This window comes from Lemur catta, chromosome 1 (genome assembly GCF_020740605.2).
Source record: "Lemur catta isolate mLemCat1 chromosome 1, mLemCat1.pri, whole genome shotgun sequence".
Taxonomy (NCBI): domain Eukaryota; kingdom Metazoa; phylum Chordata; class Mammalia; order Primates; family Lemuridae; genus Lemur; species Lemur catta.
Genome location: NC_059128.1, coordinates 269,360,675 through 269,385,579, shown reverse-complemented (window position 1 = coordinate 269,385,579; position 24,905 = coordinate 269,360,675). Strand labels below are relative to the sequence as shown.

The following is a 24,905-nucleotide window of genomic DNA, read 5'->3' as shown; positions in this document are numbered from 1 at the left end:
TAGAAATAAAGTGCACAATAAATGTGATGCACTTGAATCATTCCAAAACCATTCCCTCCTCTCCCACAATCAGTGGAAAAACTGTCTTCATAAAAATGGTTCCTTGGTGCCAAAAAGGTTGGGGACAACTGTAATAGAGGATTTGAGATGTGTGTATAACTAAGGACAAGGCAAGGCAGGGTTAAGTGTGTCAACAAAGTACAAAGCACTGTGTGAATTCATAAAAGCAAGAAATCACATTAGCTTGACATGTTTCTGAACTGCCATGTTGAAAGTGACATTTGAGCTGGGCTTTCAACGTTAGGCAAGATATCAACAGACAGATAAAGGAGAGGACACAGCTAGTACAGGAAAGCAACATGAACAAAGACACAGAAGTAGTTAAATGGTACCAAGGGAAGAGAGTAAGAAGGGAGTGGGGGAGGCTAGAAAGAATCTGATCTGGGTCCAGATTGTGGAAAATCTTAAACTCTTGGCTAGGGGAAAAAGCACTTAATATGATGGATATTCCAGAGCAGAGCTGTGTTACACAGCCACACAGGTTATGCCCTGCCAATTCCCAAAGGGTCCCATTAATATATACTGGGGGTTGGCAAACTTTTTTCTGTTTTACCTGGCCATATAGTAAATATTTTAGGCTTTGCAAACCATGTGGTCTATGTTACAACTACTCAGCTCTGCCTTTGTAACTCAAAAAAAGTCATAAGGCAACATGTAAACAAATAAGTGAAGATGTATCCCAACAAAATTTTATTTATGGACACTGAAATTTGAATTTCACGAAATGTTACCTTTTACTTTTTTCAACCACTTAAAAATGTAAAAAACAAAAATGTTCTTAGCTACTAAGCCACACAAAAACAGGCAGCAGGCCAGATTTGGCCCTCAGGATATAGTGTGTTGCCTCCTGATTAGACTCAATGCAAATGACACTCCTGGAGCTGCAAGACATGGGGGCCATGGTGGAAAACTATTGATGGTGCTTATTAAAGACAAGCATGAGACTGTCTAATCTGGATAAGAAACAGATCAGTGGGAGAAAAGATGGGAGAAAAGAATTCAGTTCTGAGGCTCCTGCCATAGTTCAAGCAGTGTATGTATGTTTGTGTACTTTGTGTATTTACAATATTTTTGACACATTTCTGAACTGCCATTTAAAAAGTGACATTTGAGCCAGGCATTCTGTTTTTATGCAGCTATTTTTCTACACTTTTTACTCCAAATTGCCTACACAATGTACCATCAACTTGGCACTGAGTGTTTTTTAAAAAGACAACAGCAGAAATGTCTAAAGAGAAGAAAAAGAGAAAAGCAATCATTCTCAAGGTTATAATCTTCGGTGGAGAAAGTAACCCAAACCCTTGAGTGGAGGCAGTAGTATAAGTTGTAAGCTAAAGAAAACAAAAGAGCGTTCATTTTGCAACAACCTGCCCCTTTTTTGATCATAACATCATATAGAACATCTTATAAAATTCACTGTGCTTTCTGTCACCCTCCATTTTAAAAGCAAGCACCTGGCATGTTTCAGAATGTTGGTTCAGTGAACTTCTGTTGCAGAAAGCTTTATCTCATTGTTGATATGCTGTCTGCATTCCAGCACGTGGCTGTGGGTAGCTATTTGTGTCTGGCCTTTTGGATCCATCTTCTTTTGTTCTTCACAGTAGAGCTATGTTGTTCTTGCCAATGACTAGGCAGGAAAATTCCATGACAAGGTTCAAAATTAGAAAATTCTCATCTAGACTTTTATGTGTTGGTTACCCTAATAGTGACAGCTTTATGGTCTCTAATATTTTAGTCTCTCAATCTGTGACCTTTAAATGACTGTAAAGATGCTCCTAATATTTAGTATGTGTGTGTACAATACAGTCACTAGCAGCAAGAAGCATCTTCTGATCTAGAATAATGAGTGGAGTTTCAACAGAGGCAAATATCTGCTTCATATATAAAATACTTTTCTATTGGGTATAAATATACACAAATGAAATGAACTTTCTCACTGATAATAAATGGTATGCTATCACAAATTAATGTGAAATTCTCCAAAGGGACAGCATGTTAATTGGGTAGCGAATTGGAAGAGGTAACTTGGACTCCTTCTACCCTAATGTTGTAGAATTTTGCTAAGTTTTCTAGAGGACCCAAAGCATATTTTAATAGTGGAATCCATATATTTGAGTATTTTGCATTAAATTTATTTAAAAGATTACATTTGCTATTTATAAGACTTTTGAATAGGGAAAATTGACAAATAGAATATCATTATTTTCATTACTAACATTAACACTTTATCGTCATCAACAACCATGAGGTGGCTAACAAAATTATTATGTATAAATTCAGTATCTTTTTGAAGTCTGACAACAAATATATTCATTAATTCCCCAAATTTATAAAAACTAATGTCATTAAAAGATTTCAATATATCCTTAAATACATACTAATGAGACTTTTCAAATAGCTGATATTTTGAACATCACACCTTGTGCTTAATACTCATGAATCTTTGGAAAAATGGTTGACTATGTTGCACAATAGCCAATGTCCTCCAGCAGCAGAACATAAGATACCACACAAGCTGCCAATATTGGATTCACTCACTCTTGAATGAATTTCGCCTTTGGTAATCTTAAATGTTTGTTATATATCTGAATTTCCTTGGCATTTTTTTATGCTTCACACATAGAAAATAAACCAATGCTGATACATAAACAGCTCCCTACTTCACTGCTTAGGTATCCCAGCTGTTAAGCCAGCAGGTCTGGAAATGGTACCATTCTCTATGGCTCTAACAATGAGATAGTTTTATAAATATTGACATAAAATGGGAGTATAATTCATTTTATCTTATCTGGGCAGGTTTTCTATGCTCTGTACTGCATTATTCATGGACTGGCATTTGAATGGGAGCCTACATTTGGAAATACTGTTTACAAACTTTTATACTTGAGACTCAGAAACCTCTCTGATATGAGCAGAGTATGTATCCTTTCCCCCATTTTGTGAGTTTGAAAACTGAGTTGCAGAGCAGATATCTGACTTACTTAAAGCCACATGGGTAGTGATTGGTTCAAACAAACCTATCCCCAGTCTTGCTGAATCCTACTTCTGTGCTCTCCACATTGCATCACTCTGCATCTTAAGAAGATCATTCCAAATTGGCTGCTGTGGCAGACCTCAGGAATGCTCACCAGTAGCCAGGTGTCCTCTCCTAACAGGGCATTTAAGAGACTACACTTCCCAGTTCCCAGCCGGCCCTCTTAACAGTTAGGTGGGACCATGGCGCTAGTTCTGACCATTAAACCATGAGCAGGAATGATGTGTATCACATCTAGCCTGAGTTAGGTGAAAGCCCCGGTGGGATGTTTCAATATGCTCATTTCCCCTTTGGTGGCAAGCACGGAAGCCGTATGTTGAGACGGTGAAGCCATAAGATGCAAAGATCCCAGATCACTAAGTCACTGCATAGAGGAGCGCTATCCTGGGGAGTCATCTGACTTAAGCAGACTTTGAGGAAGAAATAAACTTTTTTAATTAAGCCATTGAGATTTCTTAAGTCATAGCAGCATAAGCTCTGCCTATTCTAATACAACTCATCCAGATCCTTTCTACAGATGCTATCAGCAGTAGGTCAATATTATCTCCCAATATACCATTATCTCTGGTTAAGATGTTAAAGGAAGCACAAAAATTGCTCTTTGATAGTATGGAGAAAATAATGCAGAAGGTGGCAAGGAGTGGTCAATGTTTACGTGCCACTGTTTTAAATTGGTGGTCAAGGAAGAACTCACTTAAAAGCTAACATCTGATCCATGACTTAAAGCCACACATTCTAGGCAAAAAGGAATTGTCAAGCATTTGATGTTTAAGGAGCAGCAAATAGGCCAGTGTAGCTGGAATACAGTGACTGAGAGGGAGGAGTGGGAAGAGCATTGAGGTCAGAGAGACAAGAAGGAGGCATCTCCTGGGGGGAACTTCTGGGCTATTGTGAGGACTTTGGTTCTTACTCTGAGTGAGACCAGAAGCCACTGGGCAGTGTGGTGCAGTGCAGTGATGTGGTTTGATTTATATTTTTAAAGGATTGTCTTCTAAAAGCTTATTTATGGCACTGAACAGTTATTTACATTAGATGGTGTTGCAATATATTGGTAGCTTTGATCATGCGTTTTTTTGCTTCATGAGTAATTCTGACCAAACCAATGCCAGTAGTAATAGTTCACAGTGCACATTATATTGATGATAATTGGGCTTCTATCTAAGGTTCCTAATACCCTAAGCTGCAATCTCCTGATCTGAAACACTGTCCATAAAGCTATCAAGAGATCTTTGCAAGAACCTTTACTCTCCAGAGTCTCCACTATAAATCATCAAAAATAGTTGGATATAATTTCATAGCATATGAAGCTATCACTTGGAGTGTCCTAGGTAATGACAGAATGAATGCATTTCTCCCATACTGTTTACTTTGCCATTTCCACCTGCATACCCAAGACACCTTTGACTGAGTATCTCAAAAAAATAAAATCATTCTCCACCCTTACCTACCTACTCCAGAACTCGTGCCCATTATATTCCTTTTCTCAGTTCAGAAAATCCCCATTACCATAGTATCTCAAGTCGGAAACCACAGACATTAGTAATTGTTTCTAAAGATTCTTTCTCCTACACACCTCTCAAATCCACCTTTCCCAGGACCCAATCCAACCTCAAGTCCAGCCCTCATTCCCTCTCAGGTGAATTGGTGGAACAACCCCTAATGGGTCTCTAAGGCACCATCCTCTCATTTCACACTGCCACAAAAAGCATCTTTCTAAAATACAATTCTGGGGTGTCACTCCTCTCCCTGCGAGGAATGACCAAAACTCATTGGGTCCTTTTGTGGTTCATAGGCATAATGATTGGGTTTTCGTGCTCATGTGTGAGATGTGCCTCCCTGAAACCTATTACAACATCAGCATATTACCTATCTGATAGGAAAGAATACCAAAAAAAAAAAAAAAAAAGATTCCTTATGATCAATCTCCTGCCTGCATTTTTAGCCACATCTCTTACCACTTCTAGTTTGCCATACTTGCTGCAGCCACAAAAAGCTACTTGTTTTTCAGTCATCCTAAGCTATTTCACACATCCATGACTTTGCAAATGGCATGCCCTCTGTTGGAGTATTTTCTCACCTTGTCTAACTGGCAAATTCCTCTTGCTTTCCGCTTCTGTTTATATGTCATGTCATTTGTGAAGTCTTCCTTGACCTCACCTTCAGGACCCCTCATAGGTAACTTTATTTCAGTGATGACTTGGAGAGCTTACATCTGATACCCCCACAAGACAACTCTTTCTATGCCAAACCCCTAAAACAAAAGCAAATGCATAGCAGGTGCTCAATCTGTATTGAATAAAGTAATAACTCTAAATACCATTCTGGTTCCGCTGCTTGGTGTTAAGATAATTAGGAGGCTGTCATATCTGTATCTCAAGACCCACCTTTGTGATGCTCAGCGGATAGAAAATGATGTCATATTGTCATATCCTTCATAAGGGAAAATGCAGTAATTTCTTTGAGCTGTTTGCTGGGTAACATGAAAATGAACAGTATTTCAATTTCCAATTTTTTCTTACTCAGGGTGGGGTTTTTTAGCATTTTATTGTCCCAAATTGATTTATTTTGTAATTCTTCTTTGGATAACAGCTGTTGTTATTAAATGATTGCCATTCTTCTTAGGACTGACCTCATTTTCTTGTGCATCAGATGCTTTGGCTATAAAGGAGAAACTCGTTAAGAAAAATCAGCTCCTGGTTTCTTGGTTCATGTGGAGATTTAGTTCTAAAATTTGTGTAAGGATAGATTTCATTTAAAAGAGTAGCTACTCTAAAATTAATGATCAAATAATGGGAAACATAAAGACACCTAATGTTTCTAAAGGATTACATTTCTGCACTACAACATTGTTTGGTATTTATATTTGGCTCTTTTTTTCTTACTACGGTATAGCATATGTTCTGAGATGGGACATTGCTATTTTTGCCTCATCAACTTGAAACCCCTCTCTCGTCAGCATAAGGCATGTTTGGTTGAATACTGCAATAATATGCTATTCTAACTGGTGGCTGAGTCATCTGTTTTTACACGATTGGTACTGTAAGGAACTGAGACATATGTCTCATGTGTCAAAATTGAGTGTGAATTTTAAAGCCGAAAGTAAAATGAAACCTTCAGCATACTGAAGTCAAAATCACAGCAACCTATGGGCTGAGCGTTTTCATAGCTACTATTTGATTGTTTTTCCAAGTCACATTATTATACTCTTTGTATTTTCATACAGTGAGTGGAAAAATCCAAGCTCAAAGCGGTTAGTGGTTATGAAAAAAGATGATATTAGGAATAATACTGTGATCCACTATAAACCTTGATCCTCTGGTCACCAGGGACATCATTTACTGGTAGAATTACCAGTGGTCAAATCAGGGGCCTGAATCATTTTAGTAAGTGGGTACCCACCTAGGCTGGGTAAGAAACCTAGAGAGGTCAATACACCTTTTGAGCCTGTTTCTCTTTCCTAAAATGGAAGGATTCACAGCATGGACACCTGAGTCAGGTCTCCCTGGTAAGGTTAAGAGCACAGGAGATACTGGCAGGAAAAACACATGGAGAGCTGCTTCATACTGAGAAAAGAACACTGAGCTTGTTCTGCTGTTGCATCATGACTTCACTCTGAAATTGGAAGCAGAAAACCTTATTCAGGGAAGCTGAGTTTGAGAGTTTAGCTGCCTCTACAATTCACCTTCCTGTATTCTTAAAGCGCCATTTTCCATTTCCTTACTTAGCCTTGGCCCAGGATGCTTTAAAAAACACAATAGAATGATGGTCAAAAAAATAATATTTATAGGGTTTGTGAATCAAAAAACTCAGTGAAACCTCATTGACATAATAGCTGAGAGAAAGCCCCCTAAATGTCAGAAGAATGTCATAATGCAGACAAATTAGGATTAGGGGCATGTGGATGATAGCATGACTGTAGGCTAGAGCCAAGGTGACCTAGAATGTAAGTAAAGTAAAATTAATGGGTGAGGATTCAAGTTTAGCTAGGGAAGAGAATGAGAGCTTCAAACTTCTCAAGGGTCCTTTTCTTAGATTAGGAAGGGACTCAGAAGCCTCCTACCATCAACAGAAGAGTGATTACCTTTGGGGGGTTGTGGGTCCACAGTGAATGGGCACAGGATCCCTGCTGAGATGACGATACTGTCTATATTGGTGTGGTTGTGGTTCCATGGGCATATACCTAAAACCATCAAATTCATCAAGCAGCACACTTAATATGTATATAGTCTACTGATGTAAATTGTACCTTCATAAAGGATGAACAAAGCAGAGATAAGGTAGAACTGGGCAGGACCTGGATTTTGTACATCTCCCAAGAATAAAATAGTTCCTTAATGCAGCCTTTTCTCAATTTCTTCTCTCACCCTATGAAAAGCATTAAAAACCTCTTTTGTTTGTTTCCTCATATTAACCTAGTTTCTCCAGAATGTCCTTTTTGTATGGTGTTACGTAAACAATAACTTCCTTCCATTTTTTTAAACAGCAGCTCGTGATTAGCTGTGCAGCTCTGCAACTGCCCTCGTAAACTTTGCCTCAGGACTTTATGATCATATTGGCTTAATTTAACTTGAAAATAATGATAAGGATAATAGCTAATGTGCATTAAGCACTTAATGTTCCAGGTACTCTGGTTATATACATACTTTCATTTCATTCTCTTAACAACCTTCTAGGTACAATAAATATGTATATTCTTCTTACAAAAAATTGAAGCTTAGCAGGGTTCAGCAGGCAACGCATGGCCACATTGTGAAATGTGGCAGAAATTTAGGTTTGTCTGTTATCAAAGCTCAGTCTTAAACTCTCTGGAAAGTACCACTTTCCAAAAGCCTCCAAATTCTCTTCAAATTCTCTTGTAGAAGCACATTGTTATTGGCAACTCAGGCTTTTATTATTTTTTCCTAGAGACAGGTTCTTGCTCTGTTGCCCAGGCTGGAATGCAGTGACCCAGTTGTAGCTTAATGTAACCTCGAACTCCTGGGCTCAAGGGAGCCCCTCACCTCGGCCTCCCAAAGTGCTAGAAATACAGGCAAAGACCCACTGCACCCAGCCTTTTATTGCTTTTTACACGTTTTGGGATAAAAATTTAAATTATTAATTCTAAATAATTTCCCTTATTTTGCTGACCATGAGGCACCATATGAAAAACAAAGTGTAATTAATAGCATCAAACTATAAAAGTTTAGCAAAGAGGGGCCATGTTTTCTTTCAGATTTCATCTCTGAGGGGTGTTTTAATTGGTACAATTTTTCCAGTTTACAGAACTTTTTTCCCTTTGAGCATAAACCTTTCTAAAGTATTTTAACCACCTTTCAAAAATGCAAAATATAGCCCAAATATATTCCTAACTTCTTAAACAGAGCACACCTTCCACCACGTATAAATCTGTCCTTAGTATCTTTTGCTGGTGATTGTATTCTGCCAGCACACAGTAAGATACTCAGACACAATTAAGATGTGCTGGACTCTTGGACCACACTCAGGATGCCACAAGTTGATATGGAATTAGTATAGCTGCATTTTGTCTCCTTTATTGTTGACTTTTTTCACAGTTGTCCTTATACCATTTTATTGAATTTACTGCTTCAAAATTCCTTTGGGCTAAAGAGAACAACAGACAAATAATAGAATTAAAAGTACAGTTAATATAAGCCTTTTAGAATAGTTTTAAAACTCAGAATAAATACATAGTGTGGGAGGATCTGAAAGGTTCTCCCATAAGGAAAGTATAGATTTTATTTTTCATCCCCTCTTCATTTTGTATGGATTTGTACAATTTTCTAAAGGTACTTATTTTCTCCTTTGCAACCTATACTTTAGTTGTTAGGATTACCTCAATAGATAATATCCAAATAAGTGTTTTATTGTGACTTTCTGCCAGCTCCTCATTAGATGTCTTAAATCTCAAAGAGGCCAAAGAGGTGGGATGTTCTTCCAGAGTGGTCTCCAGGCAATAAGGTTTCCCAGGCAGATACTGCCGTGGACACAAAAGTGAACAGATAAGATGAGATGGTACATTGGAAAACAGAAGAATTCCATATACACAGGAATGTTCTAGTGTCTCAGAGAGAAGAGTTAACAGGAAAATTTTCAATCTGTAATTAGTTGCTTAAATTAGACTAGGATTTTTAGTTATTTATTCAGGATTTGCTTAATAATATTTTAACTTTTACCAATAAAATGTAATACTCAGTAGCATATTCTTTAAATAGAATTTTGATTTAATTTTGATCATATACTTCAAATTGCTACTTACTTTTTTAAATAATGAAACAAGTGGCTAAAGAAGGTAAAACTTAAATATTTGCAAGTATGCCCCCCACTGAAGAACAGATGACAAATTATCTCACTAATATCCTAGATAAATGAAGCCCTCCCATATTCTCTTCTTTATAATGGTATTTCCAAGTGCTTTAATGGTGTTAAAATTACTCTACTGAAATCAGAATTGTTGTCATAGAAACTGATGGTTTTGTGGACTCCAGTGCAGTTCTAAAATTGAGCCTTGTGAGAAAAAGAGAAAATAACAGTAAGGCCACTATGAATTCCATTCACTTTTGTTTCCTTTTCCCACCTAGCTCCAGAATCAAGTATAAAATAGTTACTTTTGACTACAGCAAATACATTCAGATCACATCTATAGGGCAGAACACAAACATTTTGGCAAAAATAAACTAGTGCATGTGAGTAAGGAATAAAAAGAAAACAATTCATCATCTTCAAGAGTAGAGTACCACCTGTTTCGCATATAGTATTAAAGATAAGAGAACTTAAACGTCTTTTCTTTAACATTAGCTATATAACTCACTGGTGTATGACAACACAGAGACAAAGTATGAAATAGAAAATATACTTGCAGTTAAATATATTACAACTAGACTAACGGACGCCTGTTTTGTGTACACAAGGAATCAGAGTCCTCTAAAAGAAGAAACAGGCATCGTCATATCCCACCCTCATGTGTGCACAAACCAGGAGAAATTCTAAGGGCCAAAATTTATTCTTCATTTGCTGGAGAGTTCATAACCTGAAATAATTAGTGCATAGGAAGGAAACAGTGACTTTTTCTTTAAAATTGTTTAAATTTATAAATAACTTATTCTTCTCTTATTGCTCTATAAATGTAACTAACCAAAGTAATTATTAGTTGCTCTTCCTGTCAAATTTGCTGTACTTGCCTGACTGTCCTAAGGAAGCAACATTCATATATCCATTTCATCTCCTTTTGCAAGACCAAAAAAAAAAGCAGTTATCAAGTTTATATACAGCAAATGAATTCTGCACATGCTACATTTTGAATTGAGGAAGAGAGGATCTTTGATCTCTTTGCCTTGATTCTATTTCTGAACATCTGTCTTTAGTCCTTTGCCTTCCTATATACACTATTCTAAATTTCCAAGACATACTGCTTGATTTCATTAGATTCTGGGTGCATAAAGCAGTGCTTTATTTTAAAATTTTAGGCTGAAACTTTTTAGCATGCAAAGAATAGTTCACTATTAATGTCTGGGTTTGTCAGACTTTCTTATTGTTTTTATTTTTCTACTCAGATATTATCCAAATTCCTTTCTACCCTAAGGCATAGAAGCACTAGGGCAAGCAAGCCATGATCCTATGCTGCATGTTTCTATCCAAATTCATTAAAATATACTTATTCTTTGACACTTTTAATAATACTCATCAGTTCACGCACTCTCTCTCTCTCATGGTGTGCCCTTCATCTTCAGTGTGCTTTGCAGGCTGTCATTAATTCCTACAACACTTCAGAGAGGTAGATAAGTGGGTATTACTGGTCAGATTTTCATTCAGCCTAACTGTGGGAATCCTTCCATCAAGATAACATAAAATGAAATTGGGACCCATTATCTCCACTGTACAGATGAAGAAAATGAGACGGAAAGATTAAGTGGTGAACTAAGGGGAAAAAGAGAGTCCTTGTGAACAGAGTGGAAAAGGCTTGTCAGTTCCAGTTCTCAATTCTGGGTCTTTTGTATTTACCTTGTTACAGGCCTCTCTTAGCTTGGGAAAACAAATGGAATCTGTACATGATGCTTTAGAAAGTTCTGTATAAAACTTTCTCTAAGAATTAGAAGTGATAGAACTAACCAAATACATTGCACATGATTTGTGCATCCTAAGTTTAGCACTAGGGAATTGGAAAAGCATCTATGCAGAACGGGCCTTTGCCATCTTCTTGATTTTGTTCCAAGAAGAAATGTAACTCACTAGGATTTCTTAGAGGAAATGCCCATTCTTTTCTTTGAATGTCTGAACAGTACATGGAACAAACATGACACTTGACAGATAGGCAAAACACAGCTCTACCCCACGACCTTTTCACAGGAAGCTTTCCCTTCTGATGGCTGAAATTGACTCATCTAATTTTTCTGCTCACTTTTAGTCTTCAAGTCTTCTAGGTCTCAAAACACTCTCATTCAGAAATATCTAATCTAAAATATCAGCAAACATTTCAGACTTTATCCAAGGCTTCTCCCCAGCTTCCAGCTGAGGCCAGCAGTCAGTGGGTCACCTGCCTTTGGGGAGAAGGGTGTGGCCAAGTATTCTCTTTTCCCACCCATTTCCCACCCAGCAGTTCCTGCCTGCCAGTGCTGCCCAACCAGAGCTGCAGGAGGAAAGACAGAAATGGAGGCAGAGGAAAGTTCTTGCTTGGTGCCCAATAATTACTGTCCTAAGCTGCTGGGCCCCTCTGATAGCACCTCCCAGGACTTAGAGCCTCTCCTCTGCTGGCCTGGAAGCCTTGCAAGCATCTACTACAAGTGGCTGCTGTCCCTTCCTCCCTGCACCACCTCCTGGCCTTCCCTCATCCATTCCACACAGACTCAAGATGCTCCTTTTGCAGCCCATTGCCCTTCCAGGTGGTTCTCTCAGGATCAGCAGAGCTCCAGGCTGACTCTCTATCCCATATTGCCCATACCTAGTGCATGAATAGTTAAATTCCTTGCCTGTGATGGACTGAATGTTTGTGTCCCCACAAAATCATATATTGAATCCCTAACCCTCAATGTGATGGTCTTGGAATAGTATTAGAATGGCAAGGCCTCTGAGGGAAATTTAGGTTGATGAGGTCAGGAGGGTGAAAACCCCATGATGGGATTAGTGTCCTTATAAGAAGAAAGCAAAGCTTCCTCTCTGCCATGTGAGGACGGCAAGAAGGCAATGCCTACAAGCCAGAAAGTGTCTCCTCACCAAGAGCTGAATCTTCTGGCACCTTGATCTTAGAGTTTTCAGTCTCCATAAATGTGAGAAATAAATATCTTACTCTTTAAGCCATGCAAGCTAAGTCACTGCCATATTTTGGGCAGGGTGTTATATTTCCCCACCCCAGCCCTCTCCTCTTCTCTCCCTACACTGCCATAGACCCCTCTTCTGCCATGAAGATATTGTGTTCTGTTCATTTTTCTCCCTTTCCAGTTTTTCTGTTCCATGGCTCAAAAACATACTCCTCCTCCCGCCAGTCTGATCCACTCACTGATCTTTTGACATTCCATGTGCATTCAGACCCAGCAGCCTTTCACACACATAACCTCCTGCTGATCTGTCCAACCTCATTGCCAGCTTCTCACTCAAGAATACTGTTAGATTTGTCCTACAGGACTTGTGCAGTGACCCAAATGCACCATATTCTCTCTTTCCTCCTATGTCTGTCTCTTACTTTACTGCATTAGTTACTTGTGGCTGCTGTAACAAATTACCAAAAATTCTAGCTTAAAACAACACAAATTTGTTCTCTTATAGTTCTGAGGACCAAAAATCTGAAAGCAAGGTTTTGGCAGGGCCGTGCTCCCTCTGGAATCCCTAGAGGAGAAATTTTCCTTGCCTCTTCCAGTTTCTGCTGCTGCTGCCATTCCTTGGCTCATGCTGAAACCTCTGCCTCCATGGTCGTGTGGCCTTCTCCTTTTCTGTCTGTCACATCTCCCCTGTGTGTCTCTTATAAGGATACCTGTCATTGGATTTAGGGCCCAGGTAATCCATGATGAACTCTATACCTCAAGATCCTTAGTTTTATTACATCTGCAAAGACCCTTTCCAAATACAGTAACATTCACAGGCTCTGAGAATTAGGATGTGGACATACCTTTTTGGTGACAATTCAACCACTGCACCTACCAATACCTTTCCTCACCTCAGTTACTATAGCAGCCTCCCAATTGGTGTCCCTGTCTCCAGTCTTGCCTCTGGGATTCTATTTTTTGTTCTGACACCCTCCTGAAACACAACTCTATTCCTGCCACCAACCCCCTTGTGTTCCAACTCCCATGTTACCATAGCTCACAAGGCCTTTCATGAGCAGGTCTGATCTGCAACCAATAGTCAGTCAGACACCTTCCTACCATCCAAACTATACCCAGAACTTGCTATATTGAACTTTTCTCTCTTAAAATAGGCCTGTACTATCTCACCTTCCTGAAGTTTGTTTCCTCTCCCTGAATACTCTTTCTTTTCTTCCTTGACTAACTCATCTTTCAAATCTCATTTTAATTACTACTTCCTTGACACTTTAACATCTTAAACATCAAATACATTTGTTGTCTGTCTGCCTTTCTTCCCCAGTGGAGGTCAAATGTGACACCTTCTAGATCACCATTGTATCCACAGCTCCTAGAAAAACACCTCTACTAGGTGCTTTATCTGTGAAGGTGCCTATATGAAGAGATGTTTCCTCCCCTCTTTTTGAAGAAGTTGCCACATGTAAAAGGTAGACATCTTGGAAAGCTGACACCAAATTTAGCTTCTTGAAATTTCAAACCAAATAAAAATATATAATATAAATGAAATATGTGGCCTCAATTAAAGACTCAGTTCAGACTTAATTTAATTCAATAGAGGGCATAAGATAAATTTTTACACATGGGTCTGCTGAAGGGAAATGCTCACGTGTCTTTCAATGTAGAAAAGAATGTGCATTACTAAGGCATTTTGCAACATAAGAGTTAGGGGCCTTGATTCTAAATTGATCGGTCCCCCATAAAAGCAATGATTAGTTTTACATGATTGTGATATCATTGTAGGAGGCAGTGTGTATGACTCCTTTTAAGGTGGGTCATATGGACATGAGCTATACTTCACTGAGTCCATGGCATTTTAATAACTTGAATTTAAAATGGTAAAAGACCAAATTACATTTGTTAGCCCCGTATGATACTAGAACTTCCCTTAGGGAACTATATAAGAAGCAAACTATCTGCTAGTAGCAGAAGGGAAAAATAAAGGTCAAGATTTATGGAACAGAGGTGAAGCCTCCATGACCATTTTTCTTTGTAGGTATGCTTCTCATAGAATTCTTCCTAGCTGATCTGCTTTTTAAAAATGACTTTGTCTTTCTTATAGAATCAAATCCAAATTCTTGTTAAAGGGCTTATTTTATGTTCTATGACTTGAGTAACATAGGACTGATGAAAAAGTCTTTGAAATCATGGACTGGTGAATTGATTGGCATAATCCAAAACTGTTTCTATAAAATAAGTCATTGGTGGTGTTCCCTGGAATTTTTATGATCTGGATTTCCTTCTGAAGGCATATTGGTGGGAAAGGGCCCCTTTGCAAATTAAATCTGACCAAATGTGAGAATGTTTTAAGCGCTAGTCAAAATTATTAAGGAAGTTGACTTTGATTTCAAGCAAAGAAAAATAAAAAGCTCTGGAACCAGTACAACTTAGTTATTTGGTTATTTCTAAATAACTTTCTAAAGTGTCAAAACCAAATAATTAATAAGGTACTATCCAACAAGTATCTTTCCTTACTAGCAGATATTTTCAAGTTTATCATTCCACTAGACCTCAGTGGTCCCCAAACTGGGAAATTTTATGAGTAACAGTTATAAATAACTAAAGGAAATTAATGTATACCTTTTCATTAAGATTCACTCACTTCTGGTGGGAAATTGATCTTCCTTGCTGAATGTGGGTTAGGTCAGCAATGGACTAGGATATTGGATAAATAATGGGACTGAACCAATGTAGAAATTTCTAAGTTGCTAAACTAAATCTCCTCCTCATTTTCCCTATTTGGGATGTACTTATCTGCCTATTTTCATATAGTCAAACATATCTTTTAATGGCTACATATAAACAGAAAACATTGCCAGCAATTGTTCAGTGTCCCTATCTCTGTAACATTTTGTAATGTTTTCTTAGTTTCATATATTAACCAATCATAAAAGGTTTCTATGTTGGATATTCATTTTGGTACACCTGTGATTTCTTCCCATATTTTAAATGCATTTAGTAGACTGAGAATATGAAATAGAATGAGGGCTGAGAAAATAATAGTAATACTCATAATGATATTTCTTTTATGTAATCTCTATCAATGGAAATATTTTGACTTAAGTTGCTATCTCTTTTTTCTCTGAGAAATTGATGCTATTAAATAAAATCATCTTTTCTAGTCCCGCATGTCTGAGTCTGCCTGATGTTTCTTCCCCTTGGGCTCAGTCCGTCACCTCCTGAACCAATTTCTACTGAGACAGAAAGCTCTTCGACAGTTTTAGACTCCTTTGTGTAATAGAAATCTTTGCCTTTAGTTACACCAACTCAGTGATTCCCAATTCTGGCTATATATTAGCACTACCAGGTTAACTTCAAAAATATAACAATATTTGGATCTCATCCCCAGAGATTCTGATTTAACTGATTTGGCTTTGGGCTCAGGCATCAAAGCATTTTTGTGATTTAATTTAAAATTAACTTGTGGCCAGAGTTGAGGATCATAGCCTTCGCTCAGAGACAAAATGGAACCGACTGTTATTCTTTACCAAATCAGGTGCCCTGCATAGCCCCATTCAGCTAAATAAGTGACATTATTAGAGGGAGCCTAATAGCCAAACCTGAGTCCTTGGAAGTTTCATCTGTCTTAGAATTTAGTATTTCCAGGGACTCGTCACAGTATGTACTTACGTTTCATTTCATTTCCTGAGGTTAAAACCCTTTCTATGTCTCATTCTTCTTTTTTTTCCCCCTCCTTTTGTTTCAGACAGAGTCTTGCTCTGTGCCAGGGCTGGAGTGCAGTGGCATCATCATAGCTCCTGGGCTCAAGTGATTCTCCTGCCTCAGCCTCCTGAGTAGCTTGGAATACAGGCATGCCCCACCATATTTGGATAATTTCTCTATTTTTTTGTATCAGTGGGTTGTCGCTATGTTGCTCAGGCTGGTCTAGAACTCCTAACCTCAAGCGATCTTCCCACCTTGGCCTTCCAAAGTCCTGGGATTACAGTTGTGAGCCACCGTGCCCCACCCCAAGCCCCATTCTGATAACAAGATTCGTGCCCCCAAAAGTGAATTTCAGAGGGGTCAAGCCACACAGTTTATAGTAGTGGAAACTGGATTTAAATGCCAGTATTCTGAATCCACATCCTGTTCTCTTAACCATGAAGTTGATTATGCTGCAGAAACAAATAAACCCTGAAATCTCCATGGCTTAGCCCAACACACTTTCATTTCTTGATCACATCAGCAGCTCACCTGGGTGGCCTCCCTCATGCCTCAGTGACTCAGTCTCTTTCCATTTTGTGGGTGCCATCCCAGAACCCTTTGCTTCCAGGCGGGCAGCAGGCTGGGGAGTGCAGGGCGTGAAGAGGAAACACTGAGGCAGGCTGATGGCAACAGGAAGTGACACATCACTTTTGTTAATAGTCTGTGGGGAAAATTAGCTACGTGGCCCCTCCAAGAGGCCTTGGAAGCTGTGAATTGCAGAGAATGTGTGGACATTTGGCCTTAACTGCCTCTGCCTCAGGTCTGCTGCCAGCACTCGCCTGATTTAGATGGATCTATGAAACTAAAGATTATTTCCCTCCTAATCCCCAATTGCTGTGTTTCTCCTTGTTGGATCTGCCTCTCACTGCCCAATCTGCATTAATTTGATCAGAAGAATCTCTAATCTGTGGTGATTGCCTAGACTGTAATTTGCCTTATTCTGCCTGTCTACACAGGCTGTGTAAGTTACTTGAATATTTGTAGTTTGCCTTATTCTGCCAGTCTACACAGTTTATCATGACTAATTTTTTTCTCCCCTGGTAGAAAAACAGTCATTTCTCAGGCTACTCCTCCGTTTTGCCTGTCCTAATACATGAAACAGGATGAAGTCTGCCTGACTTCTGGGACTTACAAAAGAGACAAAGCTGTGGTGTAAGAACCATTAATCACATGGTTCAAACCTGGCATAAATTTTGCCCTGTAAATTGTGTGGCTGTCTGAGTGAGTAACCCTCTGGCCTAGGAGAATTCCAACGAATACAGTGAAACATTCAAACACATTATAATAGCTGCTCCTAAAAATGCACAGAATCCACCTGATTTTTTAATCATTTATTCTTTTTTTAATTGACAAATAATATATATATTTATGAGGTACAATGTGATGTTTTGATACGTGTATTCATAGTACAATGAGTAAATCAAGCTAATTAACATATCTTGAATTTTTCATTCTCTTAAGAAAAAAAACCATGTAAGATATCTTTTCCACCAACTAGTATGTCATGGTATATCCATTTTTTGCCAAGATCTTTGAGCCTGAACTATTATCTTTCCAAACAAGAAAGAAGTAATTAAGAGCTAGTTAGATATTATCATATGAATGAGTACATGCAATTATAATTATGTAAACTATTGAATGATACCTTGATTATAATATCTTCACAGACTGGAGATTGTTGCTTATCTTGACAATAAATGAGACAAGAATTATTGAAAAGAAATATTCTCTTTTCTTCCTCAGAATTGGAAGTGATGTTGGGGGAGAGAATTGTATGAATAAATATAGGCTAAATTACAACTACTCAATATTCACAGAATTTTGTTCTTGTTGGACTGTAATTAATTATCACACTGAAATTTAACTTACTTCTAATCTTTTTTCAATGTTCATTAGGCTGTGATTTCCACCTCTGCTTTGCTTTCCTTTCTTGACCTGCAGTAACTGCATTATTAAAGTAGAATTTCTGCTAATTAGTTGTGGTACTGGGGAGCTGGAGGGAACCTCAGGCATTGTCTGATCCAATTAGTTTCCAACTGTACAAAGATCTGGATGGGAAGATCAAACTGCATGAAGCAATCTGAGAATAACTCAAAGACTATTATTTTTAATTTATGTTTTACAGAAGTTTAAGAACATTAGTTTCAGAGAAGGACAATTAAGGGTCCATTGATTATATAAATAAATCAAACCTATCTATACACGCTCATTATGCTAAAAGTTTGTGTTATGCACTATTAAGGAGTAGATATGCCTTTTATAAACACATTCATCTTTGGAAAACACACTTGGTTAAAGTTAGACCAGTAGGCAACGAGAGTAAGCAGAGTTTATCTCCTGCCCTCTTTATGATACCTTCCTGGGCCTGACCTGTTACTTCTTTCCTATAAGGAGTCAGAGCTTTCCCTCTGTAGAGGCCCTTTCTTTGGGAGTGATAAGAGACTGGTAGACTAAATTCATCCTAAAATGTCACACACAATAGGAGTATTGTTCTGTAATGGAATAAGCTGTCACCAGACTTAGTGACTTTTAAATACTAGGGGTGTACAAAAGCTTTGGTTGGCTGGGGATAACATAGAGTTATAATAGTTCTTTAGGTATTTGAACTTGATGACTTGGTGAGTTGGTAACTAGCTTTACCTTCTTTGTTGTTCTTGAACACCCTCCTCCCAACCTTCTTTCCTACCCCACTACATTGTCAAGTTGAACCTTTCACCATCTTTTGTCCAGATAATTACAACAATCTCTTAGTAAGAGCGCCTGGCTACAGTCTGGTACCCATCAAATCCACTCTCCATGTTACTGTTAGACTGATCCATGCTTAGAGTTTTTCATTTGTTTCCCATGAACTCCAAAAGTTCAAGTTCTTTACAGTGTCATTGAAGACCTTCCTAATTTGCCCCCAAACCTCTGCTTACTCTCCAGCCTTACTGCCTTCTTTTCTATTCCAGAAACTCTCAACTTTTCATGGTCCCTTAAACACATCATGATATATTACATTCCTAAGCATTTCTATGTTTTTCTTATGCTCTGAAATGTGCTTCTGCTCCAATCCTTTCAATTCTCTTGGATTAATTCCTACTCTTCCTTTAAGATTCAGAGAGGGTTACTTCCCTCAGGTACCCCCCAAAATACATGCATACACACATGACCTCTTTCACTCACACACACCCAATCTCTACTCACCCACACGCACACACGTGCCCACACACACTAAAACATTTGAATTAGGTGCTGTCCTCTCTGCTGTCATAGAACCTAGTCTGTGCTTCACCCTTTGCATTTAATGCCATACATTATAATTACATGCATGTGTATGTGTCTTCCCAGTTTCTGTCTTCCTTGAATTTCCCACACCATACCTAGGCCAGAAGAGATGCTCAAAAATGTTTGGTGTGAACATGTACTCACCATTAAATTGGCACTAACCAATGGGCACACATGTGCATAGAGGGAAGTATAACTCAGTGGGAATCAATCAGGGAGGAGGGGGAGGAGGAGAAGAGACAGGCAAAAACCTACCTAATGGATACAGTGAACACTATCTGGGTGACAGGCACACTGAAAACCCTGCCTCAAGCATTACAAAAGTGATCCTTATAACCAAAAATATTTGTATTCCTGTAATATTTTGAATACAAATAAATGTTTGGTGAGGCATAATTTATGATTCTCACCAAACCTGAGACTAAATTATTTTTTTAAATAAGGTCTGCCAGACAAATGGCCATTAGAAATCTCATATTCTCACACCTGCAAACATGCCCAAAATTACCTTTCTGACTTTGTGATACTACTTATACGTTTAGGTGAAGAGCAAATGAAATGGAGATTTGGGGACTTTTGTCTCTATGTGTCCTTTATTCTTTATAATTTTAGCTCACATCTGTAGACTAAATTCATACTTGGACTTGAAGTTATAATGTGTGTAAATGTTTATGTTTCTATTTACCAGCCACCCGCTCCCCCCCACCACCACCCCCTGCCTCTGCTCCTGAATCTACTCCCTCTATTTCCTTCATGTCTTTTTTCATTGGTTACAAATGGTAGGTCAAGGGACTGGCATCTAATCCAAATTGGGGTAATTGTAGTATCCTTGGCCTTGGCCATATGAATTGCTTTAGAGGTGGGTTCCCAACCCTAGTTGGGCCAGTCACATTCCTTCTCTGGGATTGAATCTACTAGAATGAGACAAGATTGAAATCTAGGGGATAATGGTAAGACATAAAACTCAAAATATTTGGAGGTGTGTAGCAGCAGCCATCTATAGTGAAAAAGAATGATGCTGTCATGAGAATGGATTGCTTATGGATGACTTTAAAAAGCATGAGGCTAGATTCTAAGAGGAAGCCAAATTATGACACCTGTAATCAATCACATCAGGCTGGCACAGGTGAGGTTGTGAGCAAGACCCTTTGGAGAGGTGTTTACTAGGCAGCAGCTGTCGGGTATGGGCAGCCCCAGGCTCATGAGAGTTATGTGCAGATAATGTCAGAACCAGGCAAATCATTGGCAGGGCTAGAACAGGAGATCCCCTCAGCAGAGAGTAATCAATCACAGGCTTTGTCTTGGTAGAGGATGAGGACTTGTGAGGGTCCAGGCAGAGGACTGGGTGGGCAGGCCAGCTAGTAATTCACAGTCAAGCAGCCGGCAGAGCCACAGGACAACACACTTCGTTAGGCATGCGGGCTCATTGCCAGGGCTCCATTATGCCATCAAGGTCTGTTTGTTACCTGCTTCAACAGTTAATTTGAAAAGGTTTACAACCACCAACATCAACCCCAGTCCTATAAGAACCTTACTAAATCTTTAAATTTCCGGACCCTGAAAGGTAGCTGCTATTCTGCCATGTCAATGACTGTGTGAGCCTCCATGTTTATTTGAAACTCTCCATCCTAAAGTCAATGGAAAGGAAAGCGGATTAGCTTTGAATTTTCATAATCACATTCAATCTCTTAAATATTATATGCTCTTAGGATTTAAATCTCAACAAATGGACTTTCAATAGAGATCCTTGTAGTGACTGTTGAAAAACTGGTTTGTGATTTCTTTTTTCCCCTCAAAGCATGATAAAAAGGTACAGAAAGAAAAAGAAGAAAGTCCTGTCTAAAGTAATCATCATAAGCAAGTTAAGGTAATTAGCTCAGTGGGAAGTTTCAGCAAAGGTTACTTCTCAAGGGTGAACTATGCCAGTGCACTATAAATGAGAATATTACACCTAGAAGTAATTGAGAATTTTTTTAGATTTGAGAGGGAGAAGGCAGGGGAACCTGTGTGCAGAGACTGTATCTATTTAAATCTAGCATGTCTCACATTTTTCATTTCAACACATTTTTATTGACTGCATGGTGCACCAAGAGGCAATCACCCATATGGAAGGCATTCTACACTCCTGCCTCTCCTCTACTCTCCCCCCTCCCCATGAATCAGTCATCATATCTCAGAGCTCCAGTTTCCCAGACATTCCAGAAATCTTTTCTCTCTTCTTTCTCTCTACTTCCCAACTAGACTTTTTTCATCTCTACAGGCCTAGTGTTTAGTAGAGTATCTGGCACAGTGAAGAGCCTCCGTAAGCGCTTGTCCAGTGGATGAGAGAACGGGAGGAAGGCAGCCCATTGCTATCTAAACAGCTCTGTGGTGAAAATTAGCACCACCGAGCTGTGTTCTTAACTCTACCGTGAAATTTGCTAGGAGACCTTGGGCAACTGTTTTATTTTAGCCTCTCACAGGTTTGGTTTCCTCACCTGTAAAACACGTGGGTTGGATTCAACTTCACATAAGCACCCTCTGGGTCAAAAAACTGTTATATGTAATGAAGAGAAAGTTTTAAAAAATCATTAGTACTCTTTTTAGTTTATTATATTCATACTTTAAAAAAAGTCCTCTTTTCCTGCATATGACCAAATTCTTTCATTGTTTTGTTGTTTTAATCTTCTATGCCTAGAGATAGTTGACCTCCAAAATCTCTCTTTGTTTACTCTGGCTCTAACATCCTTCAAGGGGAGTATTGTGTATCATTCAACTTTGTACCCCAGTACCCAGCATAGTGCTAGCACATGGTAGATGCTCAGTATATATTTCATGAGGTACTGGACATTGCTATCTAGTGGCAGACATTTATTATAGAATTGTAGGCACAATGACTGAGAGATAAATCACACACCTTGAGGGCATAATTGGAAAATTAAAACTATTTAAGTGTGAGTCAATACTACTTTTCCAAATGTTGCTGTTAAACAAACAGTTAAATGAATCACTTTAATGTATATATCATGAAATGTTCTAGAAACTTCTGTAACTATGAATTACCACATTTAGATTTTGATATACAATATGTTATGTTGTGCTTTCTCAAAGCTATACTGACCGTTAATCGAATAATGACATTTGGTAGCCACACAGTAATATATATGAGAGAAATAGATTGGATATTTGATTTGGGGGGGAAAGATAGGAATATGAGTGAAGATTCCCTGAACTATATATCAATTTTCTCTTCTTCTCTCTCTCTCTCCATAAAACCTCATAGCAAATTGTAAAACAATGTTTAATTGATATTTTTAAATTACTATTATTTAATCATATGTACTTTACTGAATCTATATTGGCATAAAATCAGGTAGGAATTAGGCACTTGTTCAGAAAATTTTATCAGTAGAGATAAGGGTAAACCAACCAATTCTCAAAAAGTAGTTTTTCTTCATCAATCAAGGCATTTATAATTGAACTCCAGTGATACAGTATTATTGTGTAGATCACCCTACTGTACACGACACATTCAAGGCCCTTTTTTATTCTCATTTTGTATACTTATTTGACATCTCAGCAAGACAGATATTTCTTGAAAGTCTCTCTCTGAGTTATAAAATTTAACTCCACATAAGATGTAAGGGGAATGATCCCAATTTAATGGAAGTTAAATACAGTCTCTTGCTTTCTTGGTCCTGGTATGCTTCTTTGGAACCTTTATACAGTGTTTCAGAGTACCTGTAAATTCATTAAAACTTTTGTTTCCACATTAAATGTTTGTGTTTGTTTACACTGTATAATAATCTTGGCAAAGGAGTCGTATTAGGGAATATTAGGTTAGGCAGTGTATCTCACAAATGCATGTGCACACACACTTGCACTCAAACCAAAATAACAGAAGCTTTAATGAAATTAAAAAAAAAACTAGTTCATTTCACTCCCATGCAAGGGAAATCCAGAGAAAGGCAACTGAGATCTAATGCAGGTTAAGTGTTCCAAATCTGAAAATCCAAAATCCAAAATGCCCCCAAATCTGAAACTTTTTCAGTGCTTGCATGATGCTCGAAGGAAATGCTCATTGGAGCATTTTAGATTTTGGATTTTCAGATTTGAGATGCTGAACCAATAAATATAATGCAATACTCCGTAAACTTAGAAAATCCAAAACCTGAAACACTTCTGGTACCAAGTATTTTGGGTAAGGATACTCAATCTGCATCACAACTCCCTGTACCTATTAGGGATGTGAACTCCATCAAACTCATACTTTCTCTATCTCTAGGCTATGGCCCTAGTCCTCATGGTCCAGCATGGAGAATAGAGCTCAGCCATTAAACCCACATTTCAGAAAGTACAATGGAGGGTAAGATGAAGAAGATGAGACAAAAAGCCCATTCCAGCCATCTTTTAAGGAGGTTTCCTGAAAGATGACACAACATATTTTACTTATAATTATTTTCTAAAACTTTTAATACAAAAACGACTAGCTTTAAGGGGATCTAGAAGATGTAGTATTTATTTCAGGTAGCCATATATCAAGTGAATCTTCAAGTCTTATCAAGGAAAACATAGAGAACAGATATTGAAGTAGACAGTTGACTCAACCATAGAGCTTGAATCAATAAATCATTTAAATTTATTCATTCAGAGACATTAGTTTCTAGTTTTATTATTCTGAGGAGGACAGAAAGACGTTACCTATAAAAATCTCCCCCCCGAAAAAAAAGATTTGTTGAGCAAAGTTATAAAGGGAAGCCACTAAAATGAAAAAAGGCAAAGTAAACATTTTTGGCAAATTTGGATTTTGCAGGACTTTTTGCAAGTTATATAGACATTGGGAAAATCATATGGATTGTTTTCCTTACCCTCCATAAGTATTTTATATATGGAATAGTGACAATATTTAGCAATAATTTAGCCACTTGAAATTACAGCTTTCTTATTTGATATATATAGATGTATATGTAGCCAGATACAGACCTTAAGATAGAAATAGAAACAAGGAAAGATAGTTCTGAGGTCCTTTAGTTATTAATGGAAGTTACAGAAGTAAATACTCTTAATATTGAAAATGATATTCCATTGAGTATGTTTGTCTGTTCTTACCATTCTGCAATGATTTATTAAAGCAACAGAGAACAAAATGCTTTATTTTTAAGTTAAGCAAGTCAAAGTTTCACTAAAATATATACCTTATAAATTGCCAATAAGTTGATAATAAAATATTGGTTTTGAAGGGCATTACATTGGCCAAAAGAATGATTGTTGAGTAAATGGAATAGTCTGATGGAGAATTTTGCCAAGTTTTGCTCTTCTCATGTGTGCATTTTATTAATACTTTCATCCCTGTAATTAAAATAGGATTTTTTTCATTGCTTTATTCATCACATATGTATCATCATAAATAAATAGGACTATTAAATATTCCCTTCTTTAATAAAAAGATAAAAATGTTTTTGCTTTGCTTATAATTTATTTTTTCATGATAATAAGAAATAAACTCATTTTAAGTTTATTCTTTTGAAAATATGGTCTTTTTTTAAAAAACTCCTCTTCTAAAATTTTTACCT

At 37.9% G+C, this 24,905-nt stretch overlaps 1 protein-coding gene and 1 non-coding gene across 2 annotated transcripts in view; both read left to right on the top strand.

Moving 5' to 3' along the window:
- Window positions 1-24,905, top strand: part of CYYR1 (cysteine and tyrosine rich 1) — a 101,751-nt gene that overhangs the window by 57,580 nt on the left and 19,266 nt on the right.
- Window positions 4,868-4,970, top strand: LOC123630956. The gene has a single exon (XR_006732882.1). It is a non-coding gene; the product is annotated as a small nucleolar RNA U13 (small nucleolar RNA).